At 42.6% G+C, this 12312-nt stretch overlaps 1 protein-coding gene across 6 annotated transcripts in view; it reads left to right on the forward strand.

Annotated features, from left to right (window-relative positions):
• LOC122552699 (muscarinic acetylcholine receptor M3-like) overlaps positions 1 to 12312 on the forward strand; it is a 335328-nt gene that overhangs the window by 205457 nt on the left and 117559 nt on the right. For all 6 annotated transcript variants that reach the window (XM_043695575.1, XM_043695577.1, XM_043695579.1 and 3 more), the window contains exon 2: positions 10398 to 10528. The gene's annotated coding sequence lies outside the window, so the exon portion shown is untranslated. The remainder of the gene's footprint in view (positions 1 to 10397; positions 10529 to 12312) is intronic.

The raw sequence follows: 12312 nt of genomic DNA on the forward strand, positions 1-12312 counted from the left end.
AGTCGTGAGTTCATGGAATGCCCTGTCAGTAGCAGTGGTGGACTCTCCCTCATTATGAGCATTTAAGCGGGCATTGGATAGGCATATGGAGAATAGTGGGCTAGTGTAGGTTAGGTGGGCTTGGATCGGCGCAACATCGAGGGCCGAACGGCCTGTACTGCGCTGTATTCTTCTATGTTCTATGTTCTATGTTCTATGAATGGGCTCGAGAAAGGAATTTGTGATCAGGGCTGCAACAGAAGATTCTGTTTACCAATCTCAATTAGGAGGAGCTTTCCCCCCATCCAGAGCAGGATTTCAACTGAGCAGGCTTACCATACTGAGGTGCTGGAGGGGGTTGAGAGAGGTAGAGCTGAATGCTATTCAGAATGCATTCATCAAGCATCTTAATTTTCCAGCACATATATGCCAATCAAGAGCAGCATTTCTGAGGAAATGTAAGATTACAAGTTTATGCAGAATCATTAAAAGGGTGGATTACGAACAAATAATTTTCTTTGATGAATGCATTATGTTTAGGTTTTCCCTTGTATTTACTTGTACGTACCTAGGAGCTTCCTCCCATTGTTTTCCCTCTTGATAGCAGTGTATAAACACCATACAATATCTAAACTCATGAGGAAAAGATGAGGCTCAATACTTCCTTTCCCATTTCCTGACATTATATTTAATTTGACACTAAAGCCCAGTTGGACAAGAAAAGGTTGGACAGGATCAGCGTCACTACTTCTGGAACCGTATAACATCCAGCAACAAATTGACGGAAGTCTCTTACTTGGTATTGTTGGTGGTAGGCTGCTACCTCCTTTCCTGCTGGTGCCTGGCCTCTTCAGTCACAAGGACAACCGGCTGTGAGGTTCATTCTGCCCTTACCCAGCTCACACGCACCAATGAAAAACACCAACAGCAAAGATCACTGATTGCTTCGATCTCACTTGGGCAAAAGCTGAGAGGTTAGTGAGAAGCAGTCACTAGTCTGCTGGCCAAAAGTGTGGGCCAGCAGCAGCAGCACTGTGCATCATGTTGCAGCAATTGTCTCTGGTCAGTCAGACAATAACGTTGCAACTGCACCAGGATCCCGGGGAAGTTTTGTACATGCTGATCCACTCTTACACAAATCCAAAGGCCAGAAGTAAAGCAAGCTCTCAAATACACAAAAAGGGCATTCTCATTGACAATTAGTCTGCATTAACTTTGTTTAGAAAAAGCATTCAATACACTTAATGACTACATGATGAACATACTCAGGGGAAAAAGGAACTGAATGCTTAATATTGGTTGGTAATAATAATAATAAACAAGCCTCATAATATATTGAGCTAACTTACGCGTTTGACATGTATCAACAGTTTCTCAAGCTGCTTATAATAACCATAAGAATCCCTACAGTGTGTAGAGCAGGCCATCTGGCCGATCAAGTCCACACTCCCCCTCCAAAGAGCATCCCACCCAGCCCCACCGCCCGTTTCAATGGCTAATCCACTAAGCCTGCGCATCCCTCGATACAATGGGAAACACCCATGCTGCACATCTTTGGACCATAGGAGGAAACCAGAGTACCCAGAGGAAACCCATACAGACATGGGGAGAATCTACAAACTCCACACAGTCACCCATGGGTGGAATTGAACCTGTGTCCCTAGTACTGTGAGCCAGCAGTGCTAACCACTGAGCCACTGTGCTGTCCCAATGTTGGTCAATAGAATAAATCAGGAACTGCTCATAAAAGTATAGCCACCAAGGCATTCTACCCAAGCCCCACATTCTGCTTCTTTATTAGTTCAGGTCCACCAAGTAGATGTTTCAGACACCTTTTGTGCTGTTGGATCCAAGATTCTTTATCTTAGGATGAGTAAGGGTGCAGTAATTACAACTCACAGTCTCACTGCAGCCAGTGTGGTCATATGTGCAAGCCCATATGAGCAAGCAGTTGGGTTACCATTAGAGTTAGAGAATAGTTCAGGCATTGGAGGAGGACATTCATGCTATCATTTCCATGCTGGCCCTCTGCTACAGAATCTCAGCTCGTGCTGCACTTGCCCTGTCTCCCTGTATTATTATGATTTTCTCTCTGCAGGTGCTTCTGCAATTCCCTTTCAAAAAAAAGTGAAAGGATCTGTCTTTGCCATCCTTTCAAGCAGTGCATTCTACACGCTAACACCAGCCCTTCACAACATTCTTCACCAATCATTGCTTCACCAATCAATAAAATCCTGGCTGATCTGATTAAAACTTCAAATCCACATTCCCACCTATCCCCAGTAACCTTTCACCCTCTTGTTGAGCAACAATCTATCCACCCTGCCTTAAAAATATTCAAAGGCTCTGTTCCACCATGGTTTGTAGATGTGAACTCAAAATACATACAATCGTCTGGGAGAAAATAAATTCTTCTCGTCACTATTTTAAATGGACATCCCTTATTTTAATTTCTAGTTAGATGCTTTTCACCTCTACACTGTGAACACTCCTGGGGATCTTATGTATCAATCAAGTCACCTCTTACTCTTCTAAATGCCAGTGGATACAGTCCTAGCTGCCCAACATTTCCAAATAAGGCAACCTACCAACTGAACCAGCCTCCACCAGCATTCCATAGTCTCCCGACTCGCAGTGTGAAAAGTTTACTTCACTTCAACTGCCGATCACTCTACATCTGTTACAAACAGGAATTTATTCTCCCAATCTGTTTGATTAGATTACTGACAGTGTGGAAACAAGCCTTTTTGCCCAACAAGTCCACATCGACCCTCCAAAGAGTCCCAGACCCATTTTCCTCTGACTAATGCACCTAACTCTGTGGACAATTTAGCATGGCCAGTTCATCTGGCCTGCACACTTTGGATTGAGGGAGGAAACCCACGCAGACACGGGGAGAATGTGCAAACTCCACACAGACAGTCACCCAAGGCTGGAATCGAACCCAGGTCCCTAGCGCTGTGAGGCAGCAGTGCTAACCACTGAACCACTGTGCTGCTCATAAATTATTGTATTTAGCGCATTCAAGATTTTCAAAGCCTCTGTCAGATCTCCTTTCAGCCTTCTTCTATCCAAGAAGAACCAACCCTGCTGCTTCATGACTAAAGGTCCTCATCCCTGGGCCAACTCCTGTCAATTGCTTCTGCACTGTCTCCAGTGCGTTCACATCTTTCCTATAATGTGGAGTCCACCACTGTACACAGCATTCCAGCTGAGGTCTTACTGGCTCGCAGTGTTGATGCACTGAATGTACAGATGATAAAATCCTTGCTGAAGTGCATTTCTAAGTGACAAAAACGTAACTATTAAGCCAATTCATATCCATATTACAAATAGTCATTATGTCTGTTGACTTTCAATGTAGATTTGAAAACAGTTGTGTCTAAAAGGAATTGCTCGCAGGACATTGAACTCTATATTGGTATTGCCTTCAGAAGAAATAAGTCTCCACAACTGATGGAAAGGGTAACCTAGATTTAATGTAAAATGTGTCATTGTCAACAGCAGATTACATTTGTATAGCACTTTTAACTGTAATAAAAAAAACCCTTGAGTGCTTCACAGCGACGTGATCAAATTGGACATGATACTGAGCTGGGTCCTGTGATATGCTGGCCAGCTGTTGGATCCAAGGTGGAGAGGTAATTACGGAAGGGTTTGGATTAAATTTAGAATTAGGTTTTATTGTCACGTGTACTCAGGTATAGGGGTACAGGAGTACGGTGAAAAGTTTACAATGCCACCATTCACGGTGCCATCTTAGGGACATGGTACCTAGGTACAAATCTTATGTAAAATGTAGAAAAATAAAGAAATAAATTAAATGTTCAACTCTACAATTCATCTCAATATTAACTAGTAAAGTTAAAAGTTCCAAATTTCGGAGTTGTTTCTTGTGCATGCAAGAAAAGCATCCTGACTGTTCTCGACTCAACTCAAGACAATTGGACAGAATTCTTTTTGCAGTCTAAGTGAAGAGGCAGGACCAAGGAAGTGTGTTTTCTCACTGGCTGGAAGGCAGGTTGTTTTTTTGTCCAGCAAGGAAATGCAGCTCAGCTCATTAGCTGTGCACACACAGATAAAATGGTGAATCTCCTGGAAGATTGGATCTGGCCATCCTTTGATTTGTGGGGCAGGGGGTTGAAGGTATAGGCACCCAGACAGCGAAACTGTCTGCAACGCTGCTGCACCTCTATTGTCATTCTCCAGAATTTGGAGACTTTCCTGTATCTATCGGATAATAGCTGCTGCTACCAGTGATGTCAGACCAGACCACCATGGGTTCACGGTTGACCGTCACCCAGTTTGCAGGTTCTCCTCCTGGTGATGAGGGAAAGGAAGGAAGTGCTGTATCTCAGAGACAGCAGCTGACCATGGCAAATAGGTCCGAGGTAGCAGCACAGGTTCCTGGCCCTGTTTCCAGTTGCTGCACTGAATGGGGAAGTTTTTTTTCTTACCATCCCACCAGATTTCATTAGATTACATTACAGTGTGGAAACAGGCCCTTCGGCCCAACAGGTCCACACCTACCCGCCGAAGCATAACCCACCCAATACCCCTACATTTCCACCTAATAAACATTTAAGAATGGGGAAATCAAAGCATTTTGTTCAGTGGCTCTTTGATTTTCCTCCTGATGTTTGTTCACAAGCTTGCTTTGCACAATAATTTTTCTCTCCTGGAGACTCCAACACAATCCTGAAGAGTTTAAAACCTTTTGCTGCCCTCTTGTCTTATTTGACCAGTCTCCTTGCCTCAGACAGACTACAAGCCTGGACAAGTCTCTGTGACCCCATGGACTGCCTAAAACCAACCTGAATAGTGGATATGGACAAACACTACACCAAGAGATAAAAACAGCTGCACTCTCCAAGATGAACAGTTTGATCATGAGCTCACCTTTTGCATGCCTCTTTAAAGAGTGGGGTTTCTGAAGACTTTGTTTGTTGCTGGCACAGGACTTTATGGGGAAGGGAACTTAATTCTGGCGATTATGTTAATGAGGCAAGCATGAGATGTAATGCATGGGAAAGGGCTGAATATCATTGGGAAAACCCACCTGCATTTACACTTAAGAGAAGTTAACCTTCAAACTTCATCATGTTGTTGAGATCCCAAGTTGTTCCCACTTGCTTAAGTTCTCTTCCTCCTTGCCTCACATCCCAGGAACAGTATGAGTACCATAGTCCAGTGTGTATCCCAACATTGTGCCCATTTATCAGAGTTTTATAATGGACGTTGAACAGCGATTTGCATATTTAAGGTACTCCGATCTACCTCAGGTGGATTGCTCGGCCATTTACAGACTGCAAGGTGATTCCCCATGCCAGGTTCATGCCAGTGTTCAATTCTGAGGATATTGTATGGATTATGAAATGATTCTCCAGTTTGGTTCTCTCTGTACTTTGTGGACTGATTAAATGAAGACTATTAAAGAGTTCCAGAGGCCCAGTGCATCTCTGAAAATCAGTAGATCTTCTTTGTAGATGACTTAAGTAGTTTTAAATTTGGTGATTGTCTGAATAGCCAGCAAAACATCCCCTTTCCCCTTTGTTTTACTGATCTGCTTATTCAAGACCAGTTGTTCAATGACCTCAATAAACTGTTGATGTGAGGTTGGAATTACGACACCTTTAATTTACTCCAGGAATGGCTAATTACCTCAGCATGATGAATGAGCGTCCTGAACATTTAATAGCTTCAATGTTTATTACTGGCAATTGGCATTTCTTTTGTTTGATTCGCAAAGCCTTTGCAGATACAGGACTTTCAATTAAACCTGTATCCAGGATACATGCACACTGTGCATGAACCACAAGTCATGCAAGCAATTACTTTATGCATATACATTGCAATATCAAATCATGATATGCTAGAGCATCCTTATACAATTAGTATGCTTCACAAATCACTGTAGGCCGAAATAAGGCCTGCTGTTTTTCCACATTTGATTTGTTCTGTATGTTTGAATCTACATTATGTTTGCATTTCCTATGGCTTCTTATATCCCATCCTGTCCTCAATGTACTGGAGTAAATTAGAAGAGAGTTTGACATAGAATGGTAGCCCTCCAATTCTTTATCAATGTGACTTTCTCTTCATGTGGAGCCTGGCCTGAACAAGAAACATTGGCTAGTTGTTTGATGGAGGAACGTGAATTGCAAATGAGGTTAGGATTTCACACAGAGCCCATCCACTGGCCAGAATGTTAAGGAAGAGTGTGCTTCTTCCTGCCCTGGACGAGGTTCAGGCATTTACTTGATGACCTCAGTCCTTTTGGGAAAGGCATCCTGCCTTCAGAAGCTGCCAATCACTCAGACGACTTGCCAGCAGCAACTCAGCTCCATCAACACCACTGGGGGCAATTGTAGCAAGTGTAACAAGGTCAGCCAGATGGACTGCATAGAAAATGAGCTCCCTGATTAGGGCTGTTAATTTGGTCAAATTCAGGAGCCCTCACTGACAGCTTTAACAGGAGCATCAGAGGTTCTGTTCACTCTGAGATCTGGCTCTGAGGAAGCTGGATTAGTGGCAAGGACTTTCCACGTGTAAATACAGGGTGACTTGGTGATGGGATACCAGCCTCTGTGGAGTTATTTCAGTGATGGCTTCTTCTAGGATTACCCCAATGACTGCCAACATTAATCATGCTCTGGGGAGTGTTGGAGATATTGTCACTTATGAAAGCAACCAGCGTCTTCCCATGTGGCTTTGGTGGGGGGCATTGCTTGGGCACAGGATGTTAAAACAGGAGGCCCCCATGCCCCCGAAGTCCATGGCAAGTCTGCTCTGTTTTATAAGCAGCCTCCCAGTGTGAACTTCCAATCCACACACTGACTATCAACAGTGATAGTTCCAGATTTTTCATTGTTCTCGGAGCAGAGGGTGTAATTACAGAGGAAGGAGTGGCCCAAGTTGGACACAGATGGGAATTTCTTCTCTCAGAGAGGAATGAATCTGGAAATTTTAATCTCGGAGGGCAGTGGAGGCTGGGTCATTTGGTACATTCAAAGCAGGTTTTAATCAGCAAGGGAATCCAGAATTATGGGGAATGGCAAAGTGGTATAATGTTCCAAGTAAATGTTCCTGAACCTGGAAAACTGCAAAAGAGCACAATTGAATAGACCTCCGAAAATAAATGAGGGGATCATGAGGTGGTCGCTAGCCCATATCTGTTCAATGCAATGCGACTAGAACCCCAAATGTATGCTGCTTGTTCAGTTGTATTTACTGTTGTGTATATCCATCACCCACCTTAGGGTGTAATGGCTGTGGGCCCCATAATTAACCTAATATCATAAGGTTAATCTGTTCCGAAAGGGGCTGTGAATTGTGGCCGGAGCAGGAGCTGGCTGACAAGTGAGGAAGTGAATCCGACTTGCAAAACACTGAACAGTGGTATGGTATGTGAGACACAGGACTCCAATGGAGACCTGGTTGGAGGAGGTACAATGTGGAAGGGGTGTCCTGTGTCCACAGGGGGCACTAAGAGGCCCTCCAGATACAAACTGGAGAGGTGAATGCCAGGGGTAATGCTCAGACATCTGCAGGTGGTGTCGCCCCAAGTTCAGGGACCTCATGTGAGCAGTCAAAGTCAGTAAATATTTTTTCAAATGCCACATCCTGCCAATTACCAGGAATCATAACTCATTACAAATGCCATCTCACATTGTGCCACAATCTCTAACCATCAGCCTTGTAATGATATTGGCATTCTTCACTTCATCCTCCCACATCCTCACCCCCACAGCTTCCAGCTTGCACATACTGCCAACTATTTGGCCATTGACAGCCACATTAGCCTACCTCATTGCACGTCACTCACTGATACACTGGCCTTTTACCTGCAGAACAGATTGGCACAGATCCAGAGGCAATAAGAGTTAAACAGGGAGGGGGCAAGGGTAGAGGGGAAGCACACCAGCACTTTCTGACCATCATGAAGGAAATGGTGTTGGCCATTATTGAGTCACCCGTTGCCACGTCAGTGATCAGTAGTGGGGATGAAACCTTGGAACATGACAATATGTTGATACCCAATCCTTCTCACATCTCATTAATCCCCCAGCCCACACTCTCCTCTGATTTACAAGGTGAAAATGCTGCAAGAATGTATCTCTTATCACCCATTGACTCTACCATACCGCAATCTTATCTTTGTACCTTTCGTCTTTCAGAGGTACAAGAGGTACCGCTGCCTAGACAGTGGAGGAGGTGTGAGAGTGATAGTAAAGACATGACACCCTCATTTGATTGCAGACTCAGAGCCAGCAGCTCTCACACTGACACTGTGTGTACCTTGAAGAGTAGATCAGAGGCACAATCAGTATTCAGTCAGACATACCTGGGCTGCAGGTGCAGCACATCCCTTAGGGCAAGATCACACATGGCGGCCACTGCAAGAGTACTCATATGTGTCTCCAAATAGATGTTTACTGTTGAGGGATTTGTATAACAAAATGCTTAGGAAGTCCTGCAGATCATTTCAAGGAGCATGCAGGAGTCCGCCATCAACTTGGCGCAGTGCATTGTGCTAATTCTGGATTCCATCCTTTCTGATGTGGAAGTGATAGTCAACTCAGTATGCTTGTGGGCCTAACCATCAGATGGCTCATTATCATAGCGCCCATTGCAGCATGAGCACTCATCACCAGAGTGCTGCAGTTGAAGTGCACATCGCTGTTGTGTAAAGGCAGCTTGCTACCATGCTAGTGTGTAAAGCAGCTTACAGACCATCACAATCCGAAAACCAGACCCCAACAAATTACAAAGATTGCTGAGGTGCTGCTCCAGGAGGAGTTGCAATGGCTCCTCGGAGGATGAATCTTCATCTCTCCTCTTTAGGAATGCAATGTCTGTTCTTCTGCCTCAAACACTGCCTTTGTTGTCAGTCAGTAGCACTGCAGCCACTCATTCAGAAATGGTGCAGTTCTCAACTAGGCCTTTCAGGCCCAGAAAGGTGCTTGACATTACCCTCCAAGGACATCTCCATTCTCCTCCACAGAAAGTCAACAGCCTTTCACCAATCATGTTGGAATAAGTCTATGTAGGAGAACTCAGACTCATTTGAAATTGCTGGGTCTTTTTAATATTGGAGTTTGCAATCTAATCATTACAAATCATTTTAGTAACACTGTTGCTTCTAGCAGAAAGGAAGTCTGACCTACAGCCTTACAAATGAGTATTTTTAAAATGTGATTTCTCTGCTTCTTTCCAAGTGGGAAAGGATATTTTTGCTGCAATGTTTTCTGCCTAGTAATTTATTAAATCCTGACCTGAATCAATATTACTTAGCAATAAGTAGTCTGTGTGTCTTTAAAGTAGCACAGAACTGTGCTGATTGGAGGATAATGATTTGCATGGTTTAACCTTGCCAATCATTATTGAAATCAGAAAATGATTTCCTCACCCAATGAAATGAAATATGCAGCCAACTCTGTACAACTCTGTGGCAATTGTGTTTATTTTTCTATCTCTCTCTTTCAGTAGCTGCGTTAAATGTGAAACATTCTTTAACATGCATTTTCTTTTCAGGGTTTAATCATATGAGTCTGCTTATGATTGATCCTCACTGTACTTGATGGGTTAAGCCTGGGCACAGACTCAGAGAAGAGCAAAGTTATTGAAAGAGCTGGCAACTGGAACTGAAGTATGGAGTCAACATTTCAGAGCAATATGAATGAAATATGCTATAGACAGAAACAAGTGTAATCTCTGCATTTCATTAAAATCCACATTTGTAGAGAAGCTATTTGCATTGAGAGCATGTCATGTTAATGCCTAATCAGTCATATTTTAAAGTCATTATTAAGGTGATGAGAAATAGGTGCCCTTGAGTACATATAAATAAAGGTGTCCTTGCTGGGCTTTGGTTTTTTAATGGTGAAACATATTACAGTCATTTGGCAGCAAAAGCTGTTCAATTGTGTGTGAGAACACTTTTGGACATAAAGAAAAGATGAATATAAATAGAAGGCTGATGTGGTAATGTCTGTCCCTCTGGAACAGAAAACTTAGGTTCAAGTCCTACCTGGTCCAGAGGTGACCCATAGCAAGTCTGACCAAGTTGAATAAAAGCACTTAGTTATAAAAAGTCTGCAGTTTTTAAACTGGGCGCTGTGAAACTGAAGAAGTCAATAAACTCTTTCCACAAGGAAAAGCTATATGTCTTGGCTTCTGTCTCACCATCTGGCTTGGGTTCTATTGATACCGAAACCCTAGAGTCAGTCAGGCAGATCTTTCTCATTATTGTCATGTAGTTCAGAAATAGGCTGTATGGATTTGATGAACAACCACTGTTTATTCAGTAGTAAAGCAATGGATGTTGACAATGTGACAATCTCTGCCTAATGCCTATTAAGCTTGTGTTTGCTTGTGTTCATCAGAATAACCAAATGTATTATTTTGTCAATCTTTAGGTGAATGAAGATGTTGAAGGAGTAAGAAAATGTAGAGCTTTCAACTGTGCTAATATTTTAGATGGAGTGTGAAACTGCTATTGAATGGTTCATACACAGTGATGCCCAATAAAAATTCCTTCAGGGCACATGTAAGTAATTTTCATATTCTTAATTCAATATTTATGAGGTTTCTAAAGTTTCTTTTTTCCTGTGCATCATGTAAAAAGGCACAAAGATCTACGAGTTATTTGTAAATGACATTTTGATGGAAAAATAAGAAAGAAATAACTTACAATTATGCAGCAGCTGTCAGAACCTCAGGATCTATCAAACACCTTACAGTCAATAAAGTCCTTTTGAAGGTTGATCACTGCTGTAGTGCAACTTTTGGTGAAATATATCAGCATTTAAATATAATCTTCATTTAATAATCGTGTTATGCTTATGCTGCAACCAAGATCATCTCTTATAATCTCGAAGTACTTTCTCCTTTCCTACAGTAAAAAATATTATGTAATTTTAAAAATAAAAAAAGTCCTGCATTTCCCAATCTCTGCATATGTCAAAATGTTTAGCAAACAATGAAATACTCTTGAGTTGTATTCATTGTTGTAGTGAAGAAAGCATGATAGCCAGTTTGTGAACAGTAAGCTTCTGCATGCTTTGATCTTTGTTCTTCATCAAAGACTTCTGTGGGATCATTTATTCCTTTGAGAAGAACACTGGGGCAGTAGTTTAACATCTTGATACTGCACTGCTGTGCCAGCCCAGATTTTATACTCACCTCTCCAGAGTGGGACTTGAGTCCACAACTTCCTGACTCAAAAATGCCAAAGCTACCACTGACCACAGCTGGTTCCTGCAACTCTGAATTTCGATGGAACTAAACAACTTAGAGATTGGCAGTAATTCATTTGATATTGTTTTCAACAGATAAAGAATTAAGGTCCGATATCAGGTCAGGGCTCTGTGTCAGCCTAGCGATTCCCATATTGTTTCCCATCTGTGTTCATCATTCCACACTTTTAACAAAATGCTTATGAAAGAATTTCCTTCCAATGAACAACCATTTTAAGTCACTCCCATTTCCTAATAACAGAATAAAAAGGACAAAACCAAAATGCCCGAGATCTCCTTTGATGTCAGGAGGTTCATGTTATCTCTGCTAGATTTGGTGTTTGACACCGAGATCCATTGCAGACCCTGTGTAACTGATAAATGCAGCACTCTGGGAAATGTATTTCAGTGTCAGCTCATCTCCCATCCTGATTTTCATACTGGCCTGATAAATAACATACTGCATGTGCACAATGTCGATTCGTCCTTCTGTTGGAAAACTCTATTCAGGAACACCCCCTGTTTTGAACTTGAAGGTGCACCATTTAACCAGATTCTTTAGGCAGATGATGTTCTTCCTTCAAGTAACTTGTGCAACAAAACCCAGTTTTCTCACCACCACATTACAAATTCCTTCAGTGGTTTATTGTTCCAATGGGCATCCAATGTCAAACAATGATGCAAAGATTTGAATGCCAGACAGATTAGATGCACTAAGAATAGCAGTTCTAATTATCCCTGACCTGCTTTGGATTTTCATGACACACGCACACAGACACGCACACACTCAGACACATACACATTCACACACAAACACACAAAGCCACATACATGCATATCCACACATACACAGACCCACTCACTCATGTGTTAATACACACAGCTGAAAATGTGTTACTGGAAAACGCAGCAGGTCCTTGGACTCTTCCATCGCCAGACCATAGCAACACGACGGTTGGAGGAAGAGCGCCTCATCTTCCGCCTAGGAACCCTCCAACCACAAGGGATGAACTCAGATTTCTCCAGTTTCCTCATTTCCCCTCCCCCCACCTTGTCTCAGTCAAATCCCTCGAACTCAGCACCGCCTTCCTAACCT

Source organism: Chiloscyllium plagiosum, chromosome 9, assembly GCF_004010195.1.
Source record: "Chiloscyllium plagiosum isolate BGI_BamShark_2017 chromosome 9, ASM401019v2, whole genome shotgun sequence".
Lineage (NCBI taxonomy): Eukaryota > Metazoa > Chordata > Chondrichthyes > Orectolobiformes > Hemiscylliidae > Chiloscyllium > Chiloscyllium plagiosum.